Consider the following 11,938-nt stretch of genomic DNA (forward strand, 5'->3'; position numbering starts at 1 on the left):
CCACAGGACAATCACTGTGCCAGACCTTGGTCACTGGGCTCGGGATCAGTAACGGGCTAACGGCACACAGGGCCTGGGCAGCTGAAGACAAAGCCATTAATTGTGAAGCTGTTAAATTTGTGGATAACAGGTCATAGAAACATAGAAAATAGGTGCAGGGGGAGGCCATTCGGCCCTTCGAGCCTTTACGCACCGCCATTCAATATGATCATGGCTGATCATCCAGCTCAGTAACCTGTACCTGCCTTCTCTCCATACCCCCTGATCCCTTTAGCCACATCTAACCCCCTCTTAAATATAGCCAATGAACTGGCCTCAACTACCTTCTGTGGCAGAGAATTCCACAGACTCACCACTCTCTGTGTGAAGAAATGTTTTCTCACCTCGGTCCTTAAAGACTTCCCCCTTATCCTTAAGCTGTGACCGCTGGTTTTGGACTTCCCCAACATCGGGAACAATCTTCCCGCATCTAGCCTCTCCAACCCCTTAAGAATTTTATATGTTTCAATAAGATCCCCCCTCAGTCTTCTAAATTCCAGCGAGTATAAGCCTAGTCTATCCAGTCTTTCTTCATATGAAAGTCCTGCCATCCCAGGGATCAATCTGGTGAACATTCTCTGTACTCCCTCTAAGGCTAAGGCTAAGGCTAGAATGTCTTTCCTCAGATTAGGAGACCAAAACTGTACAGTTTTGGTCAGTTATCTGGGATCCTGAAGTGCAAGATGCCTTGTTCTCATTGAACTGCCATTATAAATATGATAACAGAACAGGGTAGAATTGAACAGTGGCGCATTGCCATTGGGACTGCAATGTCCAGATATGCGAGAGTGAATTATTAAGATACTGCACGGAAACACGCCACTCAGTCCAATAATTCAGAGACATAAATAGCCTGAGTAACTCAGTGGGACAGGCAGCATCTCTGCAGAGAAGGAATGGGTGACCATTCGGGTTTCCACCCATTTAATGAAAGGTCTCGACCCAAAAAGTCATCCATTCCTTCTCCCCAGAGATGCTGCCTGTCCCACTGAGTTACTCCAGCCGTTTGTATGTATCTTCGGTTTAAACCAGCATTACAGTCCCTTCCTGCACGAGTCCAATATTTCAAACTGCCTTAAACTCTTTGCCTCCCATCCCCCCCCCCACCCCCATCCCCCCCCCCCCACCCCCATCCCCCCCCCCCCCACCCCCATCCCCCCCCCCCCCCCCACTCCACTAACTCACCTTTTGTCCTTTTTTCATCCGTGTCTTAGACAATAGAAAATAGACAATAGGTGCAGGAGGAGGCCATTCGGCCCTTCGAGCCAGCACCACCATTCAATATGATAATGGCTGATCATTCTCAATAAGTACCCCGTTCCTGCCTTCTCCCCATACCCCCTGGCTCCGCTATCCTTAAGAGCTCCAGAGCATCCAGAGAATTGGCCTCCACTGCCTTCTGAGGCAGAGAATTCCAGATTTACAACTCTCTGACTGAAATAGTTTTTCCTCATCTCTGTTCTAAATAGCCTAACCCCTTTTTCTTAAACTGTGGCCCCTAGTTCTGGACTCCTCCAAAATTGGGAACATGTTTCCTGCCTCCAACGTGTCCAATCCCTTAATAATCTTATATGTTTCAATAAAATCCCCTCTCATCCTTCTAAATTCCAGTGTATACAAGCCTAGTTTGCATCTGTGACCTTTCACAAAATGTTACCTGTGCCCAATATGAAAAGTACGTTGTTTTCCTTCTAGATGTTTCTTGTTACAAACAGGATTGTAGGAATGGTGCAGTGCTTCCATTAGAAATGTTATGATGGCAGATTTGAATTTGGTACACAGAAACAAGTATTTAAGCCCTTCCACTCAAACTCCTATGAAAACTGCCTGTATCTGTCCGTCCCCTCCTCCTATTCCCACCTCTCTGCCACTCTCCTTTCCATAAATTCTCGTTTCCTTGTCGCTCAATTTGCATCTGATTTTCATCAATGGTTACCTGATTCCTTTGGGTGAAAAGTCCCTTGTTCTCAGTCTATGTATTTCCTGTTAAAAACAGCGATGATAGAGCAGGGCAGAGTTAACTCATTAGTAATGTAGTGGTTGCCAAAACAAGGGTGTTTTGTGTGGACGTTACTGCAGAGGAACAGGCCATTCGGCCCAACGATATTAACTTGTTTTATACTGCACACCAACATCCTGCAATGTGGAAGCACTGTGCACTCAGCTGTGTCGTGGGACTGCAGTGAACAGAGGGGACTGGACAAGGAACAATCATTGCTCGCTCACTAAAAATTACATCAGTTTATCGAAAGAACTGAATTGGAAGCAGCCATGTATCTTGGACCATTAAAAATTATGGAGAGTACTGCAAAGAGAGGGACAGATAGGACCACTAAACAGTTTGAAAATCAGCATGAGAACATCGTGACTGAGCTCAACACAGAGGAAATAGTGGAATAAGACGTAGCTACAAACTGGAAAACAGGGATCATCGGTTATTCACTCAAGCTTCCAAGGATACTCTGTTTCTAAGACTGTCCACCCACTCGTCGTTCTCTCCTGTTCCCTCATATTCCAGTCCCCATTTCACCAACTGTCCCTTTGATTCCTTGTGTCAAATTTTGCTCTGTTTGCAGCCTTCTGTTCACCAATGTTACCTGCGCTCCTGATATTGCAAGTTGCTTGTTCGCACTTTATTCAGTTTGACCAACCCAAAACGGCTTTCCATTCCTTTAGCAAACTCTGCCTGAGCCGTTGTATTACTCCAGCATTTCGCTCAATATTCCAGTAATTGTAGTTCCCGAATCTTGCTCTCATTTTGCCAGGATGGTTGAAGAGGGCAGAATTGGCCAGGACATGTGGTTCCGTTTGACCTGCAATGGCCACAGAATTATTTATGTCTCTGCATAGAAACAGGCCATTATGGCAAGCAGCTCCATAACATGTTTTACATTCTACATCAACCTCCTGTAACGTGGCAGCTCTGGACACTCAGCTGTGCGGTGGGACTACAGTAACAGAGAGGTCTGGAAAAGGAACATCCACATAATCATTTGTTTTGCACATTGGTGTCAGTGTTCGAGAACTATGATGAGCAGACAGCACATGGGCCTTGGCAGCTGCAAAACTGCCAAGAGTAGAAAATGTTGTTGGCACTTTTTGGTTTAAAGGGAATGGGTAAGCTGTCTATTTCCCCTGGAGCAAAGCCTAAAATTAGAGAAATGGAATACAGAGTGATGACCCCCATGTTTCAGGAAATGTATTGATTACTAGACCAAGCAGACCCGTTGGGCCCAAACCTCTCCTGCATTGGTGCAGCACCCCCTCTTTCTCCCTCCCCTCTTTTCCCCCCCCCCTCTTTCCCCCCCCCCCTCTTTCCCCCCCCCCGGTGGGCGACGAGTGCGTGTGAGTGTGGGACCCCGGTGAGTGTGGGACCCCGGCGAGTGTGGGACCCCGGTGAGTGCGGGACCCCGGCGAGTGTGGGACCCCGGCTAGTGTGGGACCCCGGTGAGTGTGGGACCCCGGCTAGTGTGGGACCCCGGTGAGTGCGGGCGGGAGGGAGGGCGAGGGCAGCGTCAGGAAATGGAGGGGAGACACAAGGAACTGCAGATGCTGGATTACAAATAAAATACAGAGCGCCGGAGTAACTCAGCGGGTCAGGCAGCATCTGTGGAGGACATGGATAGGCCAAGTTTCGGGACGGGACCCCGAGTGGAGGGACTGTTGTGAGGGACTGAGAGGAGGAGGGTCTGAGTTGTGAGGGAGGAGGGTTTGAGTGGAGGTGAGGGGGTGTCTGAGGGACAGGGGGTGTCTGAGGGACAGGGGGTGTCTGAGGGACAGGGGGTGTCTGAGGGACAGGGGGTGTCTGAGGGACAGGGGGTGTCTGAGGGACAGGGGGTGTCTGAGGGACAGGGGGTGTCTGAGGGACAGGGGGTGTCTGAGGGAAGGATAGAACAGTTCCTCTCACGGAACAGTGCATCCTCATCATTCCTTCCACAACGCGGCACTCCCTCTTTACCCCTCCATCCACAGTGTAGTGCTCCCTCCTCACTCTCTCCTGTACAATGCCGCACCCCCTCCTCACCGCCCCTCCCTCAGCACCGTGCTCCCTCCTCACTGCCCCTCCCTCAGCACGGCACTCCCTCCTCACCGCCCCTCCCTCAGCACGGCACTCCCTCCTCACTGCCCCTCCCTCAGCACGGCACTCTCCCCACGCCCCCCCCACCCCCACAGCACGGCACTCCCTCCTCACTGCCCCTCCCTCAGCACGGCACTCTCCCCACGCCCCCCCCACCCCCTCAGCACCGTGCTCCCTCCTCACTGCCCCTCCCTCAGCACGGCACTCTCCCCACGCCCCCCTGGTTAAAACCCAGGCATTCTCACCTGATGGACAGACTGGGAGAAGACCAGTAAGAAGACAGAGAAAAAGGAGGCAAGATGGGAAGCGTTGTACTGATTGTACTTTAGTTCAGAGATACAGCGTCGAAATCGGCCCTTCGGCCCATCAAGTCCCTGCCGACCAGCAGGTTGTAACTCACCCTGACACTCGTTCTATCCTACACACTGGGGACAATTTACAGAGGCCAATTAACCTGCAAACCTGTACGTCTTTCGAGTGTGGGAGGAAACCGGAGCACCCGGAGGAAACACGCGGTCACAGGGAGAACTGGCAAACACCGTACAGACAATACCCGTAGGCAGAATCGAACTTGGGTCCCTGGCTTCTTCAAGCTCAAAGCTGAGCCACCAGCACCTCCTCTTGAGGCAAAGGTGAACTGCAGGAAGAAACCTGAGAGAGCCAGCATCTTACCTTAAGCACCAGAGACCTGCGTTCGATCCCGACTGCGGGGGGTGCTTGTCTGCACGGAGTTTGTACGTTCTCCCAGTGACCTCATGTGCTTCCCTTTCAGCTTCCTCCAACACTCCAAATACGGACATTTCTCTGCCATGAAAGCTAATGGCATGTTGAGCTTCATAACAAGAGGAGTTGAGTATAGGAGCAAAGAGGTCCTTCTGCAGTTGTACAGGGCCCTAGTGAGACCGCACCTGGAGTACTGTGTGTAGTTTTGGTCTCCATATTTGAGGAAGGACATTTTTGTTATTGAGGGAGTGCAGCATAGGTTCACCAGGTTAATTTCCGGATGGCGGGACTGTGATATGTTGAAAGACTGAAGCAACTGGGCTTGTACACATTGAAATTTAGAAGGACGAGGGGATCTTATTGAAACATATCAGATTATTAGGGGATTGGACACGTAAGAGTTCCCGATGTTGGGGGAGTCCAGAACCAGGGGCACAATTTAAGAATAAGGGATCAGCTATTTAGATAGGAGATGAGGGAAAAAAAATTCGCTCAGAGAGTTGTGAATCTGTGGAATTATCTGCCTCAGAAGTCAGTGGAAGCCAATTCTGGATGCTTTCAAGAGAGAATTAGATAGAGCTCTTAAAGATAGCGGAATCAAGGGATATAGGGAGAAGGCAGGAACGGGGTACTGATTGAGAATGATCAGTCATGATCACAGTGAATGGCAGTGCTGGCTCGAAGGGCCGAATGGCCTCCTCCTGCACCTATTGTCTATTATCATTTCTGCAGCTGAGCTTTACCCCGCCGCATCTTCCGGCAGCTTCCTCACTGTCTGCAACTCCTCCAATCTTGGTGCAGTCAGCAAACTCACTCAGCCACAGATCGCCAGCATCTTCCCACATGTGCTCTGACGGTGAGGGTCAGCGCCCCCATGTGGCCCTGGACATTTTTGCCACTGTAAGCAGAATAAAGCACATGAGTTCACCGTGTTACTGTGAATGCGGGAGTGATCACTGCCGAACCCGGCTCCCTCTCAACGCCACACACCCTCTCTACTCTCTGCTTCAGTGAGCTGTGACCCTTGACTCCAAGATCCTGCTGCACATTAAAATGCTGTCAATGATGAAGGGCCTCGACCCAAAATGTCACCCATTCCTCCTCGGTCTGGGATGAATATTGATTTCTCTCACCTCACGTAACCCCTTCATTCCCTCTCTCTCCATCCCTCCCCCACCCAAGTCGCACCAGTTTCTCGTTCTTACCAAGCACACAGCCAACATTGTTTCCTTTATCATCGTTACTTTTATGGATTTCTTTCATTCATTTGTTTAGTTTCGTTTAGATTAGTTTAGAGATACAGAGTGGAAACAGGTCCTTCAGCCCACTGAGTCCGCACCAACCAGCGATCCCCACACACTAACACTGCCCTACACCATGAATGATTTTTCCTTTTATAACAAGCCAATTAATGTATACAAGGCAGCTCTTTCCACAAAACCCTCCGCCCAGTGAGTGAAAAAGTTGCTACTCAAGTTTCTATTTCATCTTTAGCCGCTCACTTTAAACCCAAGTCCTCTGGTTCTTGAGTAACCATTGCCCTGAGTAAAAACATTCTGTGCATTCAGGAAGGAGGCAACAGCGGTGGAGCTCCAGCCTCACAGCGTCAGAGTTCGGTCCCGACTACGGGTGCTTGCCCTGTACAGAGTTTGTACCTTCTCCCGGTGACCTGCGTGTATTTTCCCTGAGATCTTCGGTTTCCTCCCACACTCCAGTTTTGTAGGTCAATTGGCTTGGTATAAATGTAAATTGTCCCTACTTTATGTAGGATAGTGCTGGGATCAATGGCCGGTGCAGACTCAGTGGGGGCCTGTTTCAACACTATCTTTAAACTAAACTAAACTGAATTTATGACATTTAACATGTTTTTTTTGGTGTTCATATATAAATATGAGCAATTTGTCTATATCATTTGTTCGTTTAGTTGAGAGATACAACGTGGAAACAGGCCCTTCGGCCTACCGAGTCCATGATGACCTGCGATCCCCGCACATTACCACTGCCCCACGCGCACTGGGGACAATTTCACATTTATACCAAACCAATTTACCCACAAACTTGTACGCCTTTGGAGTGTGGGAGGAAACGCAAGCACCCGGTCATCCCACACAGTCATGGGGAGAACATGGAAACTCCGTATAGACAACACCCGTAGCCAGGATCGAACCAGGGTCTTTCACGCTCTAAGGCAGTAGTTCTATCTCCACGCTACTGTGCCGCCACACTAATGCAGAGAATCTTTGCTGGCCGGCGCGGACTCGGTGGGCTAACCTAAACATAGAACTAGTGTGTACTAGACCAAGTGGACCCGTTGGGTCCAAGCCTCTCCTGCATTGTTGCAGCACCCCCTCCTCCCCTCCACCCCCTTCACCCCATCCCTTCTCCTCCCCATCCTCCCTACCCCCTTCCCATCCCCTTCATCCCTTCCCACCATCCTCTACACCAGCCCCCATCCCTCCCCCTCTCCCTCACCCATCTCCCCTCACCCCTCCATTCTCCCCCCTCCTCTCCCTCGCTCTCCACCCCTCTCCTCTCGGCCCAACCGTGGACCCGTTGCTGGGCGGGGAGTGCTCCCGTGGCTGTAGGCAGGCAAGGGGTTAAAAAGGGAAAAGGCACTGACCTCGGCCCTGTTTCTCCTGCGGTCCAGGCCGGGCCTGGAGCCGAAGCGTCTCCTGCAGCTGGGCTGCGATCTGCGGTGGGGTACGGTGGCGATGGCATGGACCCGTTGGCGGGTGGGGAGTGTCTCCCGGGGCCTCTGGTGGGTGGGTGGGTGAGAGTGGACAGGGAGAAGGCACTAATCTGGGCCCCATTTCCGCTGCGAGCCGGGTGTGGGAATCGAAGCCTCTCCAGCGGGGAGCGGCGGGTGACGGCCATCTTGTTGAACCCTCTGCCGGGCGCTGCACCAAGGGAGTAAGGTCAGGAGCGGGGCACGCCGGGACGGGCGCTAGTCCACCCGCTAGTCCTCCCGGGGTGGGGGGGGGGGGGTAGCGCATTTATTAATGTTTATTAGGTAAATTGTTTATAAAAAGTAACAAAAGTGGATTTATTCAGACCATAGGGGAATGGTGAGGAGGGTGGGCCTAAAATTGTCGCGCTGTCATGTACCGCTTTGGCTGTATAGAGGGCATGGTCGGTGCAGACTCGGTGGTGCCGAGGGGTGGTTGTGGAGGCAGCGATGATAGTCGTGTTATAGACAACAGACAATAGGTGCAGGAGGAGGCCATTCAGCCCTTCGAGCCTGTACGCACCGCCATTCAATGTGATCATGGCTGATCATTCTCAATCAGTACCCCGTTCCTGCCTTCTCCCCATACCCCCTCACTCCGCTATCCTTAAGAGCTCTATCCAGCTCTCTCTTGAAAGCATCCAACAAACTGGCCTCCACTGCCTTCTGAGGCAGAGAATTCCACACCTTCACCACTCTCTGACTGAAAAAGTTCTTCCTCATCTCCGTTCTAAATGGCCTACCCCTTATTCTTAAACTGTGGCCCCTTGTTCTGGACTCCCCCAACATTGGGAACATGTTTCCTGCCTCTAATGTGTCCAATCCCCTAATTATCTTATACGTTTCAATAAGATCCCCCCTCATCCTTCCAAATTCCAGTGTATACAAGCCCAATTGCTCCAGCCTTTCAACATACGACAGTCCCGCCATTCCGGGAATGGTGGCTTTTAGACTGGCACATGGATATGCAGGGAATGCAGAGTCCCAGATTATGTGCAGGAAAAGGAGATTAATTTGACATCATGTTCGGCACGGACATTATGGGCCAAAGGGCCAGTTCCTGTGCTGTTCTGTTCTCGGTTCCGACCCTCTGTTAATTCATTAAAAAACTTTGTGTAGTTAGTTGGGCAACCGTGCAAATCCAGACATTCTTGAATCATTGCAGTCTTGTCCAAACAAGCAACCTAACCATGACACTGTGGAACAGGAGGCAGTCACAACTATTAGATTAAATACCTCAAATTTGAAAGGGAGGGGTGGAGGGGCTGGAGTAGAGAGGATTACAGAGGCAGGTAGGAGTGTTGGGGCCGGAGGGGAGGGGAGGGGGTTACAGAGACCGGGAGGGGTGTAGGGGCCAGAGGGGAGAGAGTTACAGAGGCAGGTAGGAGTGTAGGGGCTGGAGGGGAGGGGAGGGGGTTACAGAGACAGTGAGGGTGTGTAGGGGCTGGAGGGGAGTGTGTTACAGAGACAGTGAGGGTGTGTAGGGGCTGGAGGGGAGGGGGTTACAGAGACAGTGAGGGTGTGTAGGGGCTGGAGGGGAGGGGGTTACAGAGACAGTGAGGGTGTGTAGGGGCTGGAGGGGAGGGAGTTACAGAGACAGGGAGGGTGTGTAGGGGCTGGAAGGGAGGGGAGTGTGTTACAGAGACAGTGAGGGTGTGTAGGGGCTGGAGGGGTGGGGGTTACAGAGACAGTGAGGGTGTGTAGGGGCTGGAGGGGAGGGGGTTACAGAGACAGTGAGGGTGTGTAGGGGCTGGAGGGGAGGGAGTTACAGAGACAGTGAGGGTGTGTAGGGGCTGGAGGGGAGGGAGTTACAGAGACAGTGAGGGTGTGTAGGGCCTGGAGGGGAGGGAGTTACAGAGACAGTGAGGGTGTGTAGGTGCCGGAGGGGGTTACAGGGACAGTGAGGGTGTGTAGGTGCCGGAGGGGGTTACAGAGACAGGGAGGGTGTGTAGGTGCCGGAGGGGGTTACAGAGAGAGGGAGGGTGTGTAGGTGCCGGAGGGGGTTACAGAGAGAGGGAGGGTGTGTAGGTGCCGGAGGGGGTTACAGAGACAGTGAGGGTGTGTAGGTGCCGGAGGGGTTTACAGAGAGAGGGAGGGTGTGTAGGTGCCAGAGGGGGTTACAGAGAGAGGGAGGGTGTGTAGGTGCCGGAGGGGGTTACAGAGAGAGGGAGGGTGTGTAGGTGCCGGTGGGGAGGGGGTTACAGAGAGAGGGAGGGTGTGTTGGTGCCGGAGGGGGTTACAGAGACCAGGAATAGTTTCAGAGCCAGAATAGGTTTGCAGAGATAGTGAGGGACTCTTCGCACAGTATAGCACTCTCTCCACTAAGTCAAAGTCATTTCCCATCTGGGATGAAAGGGGTTAACCATTTGCTGATAAAGGGATACTTGCTTATTTTACTTCCGTTTCCTAATGTACATTTTCCCCTCTACACATTCGTGTTCTCCACACAGTGACGACCACTGGGGACGAGGGCATTGGCCCCTGAGAGTTTATCAGCCGATACTCCACAGACGAGCAGGGGACAGAACCCAGGTATGTGTCTGTAGCTCGTCCCCAAAGGTGGGCAGAAAGCGCTGCAGTAACTCAGCGGGACAGGCAGCTTCTCTAGAGAGTTTAGTTTAGTTTTCTTGCTATTGAGGGAGTGCAGCGTAGGTTCACCAGGTTAATACCGGGGATGGTGGGACTGACATATGATGAAAGAATGTTAATTAATTAAAACACTTTGCAGAGTTAGTTGGGCAAACATTCTTGAATAAGTGCAGTCTTGTCTAAACAAGCAACCTAACCATGCACTGTGGAACAGGAGACAGTCACCTATTAGATTAAATACCTCCAGTTCGACAGGGATGGGTGTAGGAGGTGGATGGGTGAGGAGATTGCAGAGACAGGGAGGGGGTTACAGAGACGGGGAGGGGTGTGGGGGCCAGAGGGCTATAAAGACAGGGAGGGGTGTTGGGGCCAGAGGGGAGGGGGCTATAAAGACAGGGAGGGGTGTCGGGGCCAGAGGGGAGGGGGTTACAGAGACGGGGGGGGGTGTCGGGGCCAGAGGGGAGAGGGCTATAGAGACAGGGAGGGGTGTCGGGGCCAGAGGGGAGGGGGTTACAGAGACGGGGGGGGGGGTGGGGATCACAGTGAGCACAGAAACAGGCCATTTGCCCCACGGAGTCTACACCGACCATCAATCACCCATTCACACGCTCGTTCTATGTTTAGTTTAGAGATATAGCGCAGAAACACACCCTTGGGCCTGCACCGACTAGCGAACCCCCCAAACCAACGTTATCCGACACACACTTGGGCCAAATTTAAAAAATTTACCCAAGCCTATTTAACCTACAAACATGTATGTCTTAAGAGGTTGAAAGAAACCCGGAGAAAACCCACGCAGGTCACAAGGAGAAGGTACAAACTCTGTACAGACAGCACCCGTAGTCAGGATAGAAGCTGGGTGTTTGGCGCTGTGAGGCAGGAACTCTACCACTGTGCCATCGTCCTGCCCTTAAGTGTTCAGGGGAATGAAGAAAGTGTTTAATTGTCGTGCCCCCAGGAATGGAACAATAAAATTCTTACTTGTACAACTGTACTGGCCTGTTAACGCAATAACACAAAAATACACTAATCACTCGTACAATGAATTGTCATTTATACAGGTCCACCACCGATTTTCTGGCAACTGTGGAATTCTCTGCCTCAGAGGGCATTGGAGGCCAATTCTCTGAATACATTCAAGAGAGAGCTAGATAGAGCTCTTAAGGATAGCGGAGTCAGGGAGTATGGGGAGAAGGCAGGAACGGGGTACTGATTGAGAATGATCAGCCATGATCACATTGAATAGCGGTGCTGGCTCAAAGGGCCGAATGGCCTACTCCTGCACTTATTGTCTATTGTTGGTCTGGGACCTCCTGCAATCCGGACAAAGTTAAGAGAGCGCATTTGAAATCCACACCCACTCCCACTCCCACTCCCACCCACCCCCCCCACCCCCCCCCCCTCATCTCCTCGAGAGGGTCCAGAGGAGGTTTACGAGAATGATCTCGGGGATGAGTGGGTTAACATATGATGAGCATTTGACGGCACTGGACCTGTACTCGCTGGAGTTTAGAAGGACGAGGGGGGAACTTCATTGAAACTCGGAACAGTGAGAGGCCTGGATAGAGGGGAAGTGGAGGGGATGTTCCCACTAGTGGGAGAGTCTAGGACCAGAGGGCACAACCTCAGCATAAATGGAAGCACCTTCCGAAAGATGAGGAGGGATTTCTTTAGTCAGAGGGTGATGAATCTAGAATTCGTTGCCGCAGGTGGCTGGGGAGGCCAAGTCAGTGGATATTTTTGAGGAGGACATTAACACTTTCTTGATTAGTACGGGCATCAGG

Source organism: Rhinoraja longicauda, chromosome 44, assembly GCF_053455715.1.
Source record: "Rhinoraja longicauda isolate Sanriku21f chromosome 44, sRhiLon1.1, whole genome shotgun sequence".
NCBI classification, from domain to species: Eukaryota; Metazoa; Chordata; class Chondrichthyes; order Rajiformes; family Arhynchobatidae; genus Rhinoraja; species Rhinoraja longicauda.